The sequence below is a fragment of the Colobus angolensis genome, unplaced genomic scaffold (assembly GCF_000951035.1).
Source record: "Colobus angolensis palliatus isolate OR3802 unplaced genomic scaffold, Cang.pa_1.0 Scaffold69, whole genome shotgun sequence".
Lineage (NCBI taxonomy): Eukaryota > Metazoa > Chordata > Mammalia > Primates > Cercopithecidae > Colobus > Colobus angolensis.
Window position 1 is genome coordinate 12,974,264 of NW_012120598.1, and position 2,611 is coordinate 12,976,874.

Consider the following 2,611-nt stretch of genomic DNA (forward strand, 5'->3'; position numbering starts at 1 on the left):
GAGGTTGCAATCCTAGTCTCTAATAAAACAGACTTTAAACCAACAAAGATTAAAAAAAAAAAAATGACAAAGAAGGGCATTATGTAATGGTAAAGGCATCAATGCAACAAGAAAAGCTAACTATCCTAAATACATAGGCACCCAATACAGGAGCATCCAGGTTCATAAAGCAAGTTCTTAAAGACCTACAAAGAGACTTAGACTCCCACATAATAATGGTGGGAGATTTTAATACCGCACTGTCAATGTTAGAACAACGAGACAGAAAATTAACAGGGATATTCAGGACCTGAACTCAGCCCTGGACCAAGCAGACCTAATAGACATCTACAGAACTCTCCACCCCAAATCAACAGAATATACATTCTTAGCACCACATCGCACTTATTCTAAAATTGACCACATAATTGGAAGTAAAACCCTCCTCAGGAAATGCAGAAGAACAGAAATCGTAACAAATAGTCTCTCAGACCACAGTGCAATCAAATTAGAACTCAGGATTAAGAAACTCACTCAAAACCACACAACTACATGGAAACTGAACAACCAGTTCCTGAATGACTACTGGGTGAAAAACAAAATTAAGGCAGAAATAAACAAGTTCTTTGAAACCAACGAGAACAAAGACATAACATACCAGAATTTCTGGGACACAGCTAAAGCACTGTTTAGAGGGAAATTTATAGCACTAAATGCCCACAGGAGAAAGCAGGAAAGATCTAAAATCAACACCCTAACATCACAATTAAGATAACTAGAGAAGCAAGGGCAGATAAATTCAAAAGCTAGCAGAAGACAAGAAATAACTAAGATCAGAGCAGAACTGAAGGAGACAGAGACACAAAAAACCCTTCAAAAAATCAATGAATCCAGGAGCTGGTTTTTTGAAAAGATTAACAAAATAGAACGCTAGCAAGACTAATAAGAAAAGAGAGATGAATCAAATAGATGCAATAAAAAATGATAAAGGGGATATCATCACTGACCCCACAGAAATACGAACTACCATCAGAGAGTGCTATAAAAACCTCTATGCAAATAAACTAGAAAATCTAGAAGAAATGGATAAATTCCTGGACACATACACCCTCCCAAGACTAAACCAGGAAGAAGTCGAATTCCTGAATAGACCAATAACAAGTTCTGAAATTGAGGCAGTAATTAATAGCCTACCAATCAAAACAAGCCCGGGACTAACCAGACGGATTCACGGTCAAATTCTACCAGAGGTACAAAGAGGAGCTAGTACCATTCCTTCTGAAACTATTCCAAACAATAGAAAAAGAGGGACTCCTCCCTAACTAATTTTATGAGGTAAGCGTAATCCTGATACAAAACCTGACAGAGATGCAACAAAAAAAGAAAATTTCAGGCCAATATCCCATGAACATCGACGTGAAAACCCTCAATAAAATACTGGCAAACTGAATCCGGCAACAGATCAAAAAGCTTATCCACCATGATGGAATCAGCTTCATCCCTGGGATGCAAGGCTGGTTCAACATATGCAAATCAATCAACATAATCCATCACATAAACAGAACCAATGACAAAAACCACATGATTATCTCAATAGATACAGAAAAGGCCTTTGATAAAATTCAACACCAGTTCATGCTAAAAAACTTAAATTAGGTATTGATGAAAAGAATCTTAAAATAATAAGAGCTATTTATGACAAACCCACAGACAATATCATACTGAATGGGCAAAAACTGGAAGCATTCCCTCTGAAAACTGGCAGAAGACAAGGATGCCGTCTCTCACCACTCCTGTTCAACATAGTATTGGAAGTTCTGGCCAGGGCAATCAGGCAAGAGAAAGAAATAAAGCGTATTCAAATAGGAAGAAAGGAAGTCAAATTGTCTCTGTTTGCAGATAACATGATTGTCTATTTAGAAAACCCCATCGTCTCAGCCCAAAATCTCCTTAAGCTGATAAGCAACTTCAGCAAAGCCTCAGGATACAAAATCAACGTGCGAAAATCAAAAATCACAAGCATTCCTATACACCAATAATAGAAAAACAGAGAGCCAAATCATGAGTGAACTCCCATTCACAATTGCTACAAAGTGAATAAAATACCTGAAAATACAACTTACAAGGGATGTGAAGGACCTCTTCAGGAAGAACTATGAACCACTGCTCAAGGAAATAAGAGGACACAAACAAATGGAAAAACATTGCCTGCTCATGGATAGGAGGAATCAATATCATGAAAATGGCCATACTGCCCAAAGTAATTTATAGATTTAATGCCATCCCCATCAAGCTACCATTGACTTTCTTCACAGAATTAGAAAAAGCTACTTTAAATTTCATATGGAACCAAAATAGAGCCCACATAGCCTAGACAATCCTAGGCAAAAAGAACAAAGCTGGAGGCATCACACTACCTGACTTCAAACTATGCTATAAGGCTACAGTAACCAAAACAGCATGGTAGTGGTACCAAAACAGATATAGAGACCAATGAAACAGAACAGAGGCCTCAGAAATAATGCCACACATCTACAACCATCGGATCTTTGACAAAGCTGATAAAAACAAGCAATGGGGAAAGGATCCCCTATTTAATAAATGGTGTTGGGAAAACTGGCTAGCCATATGC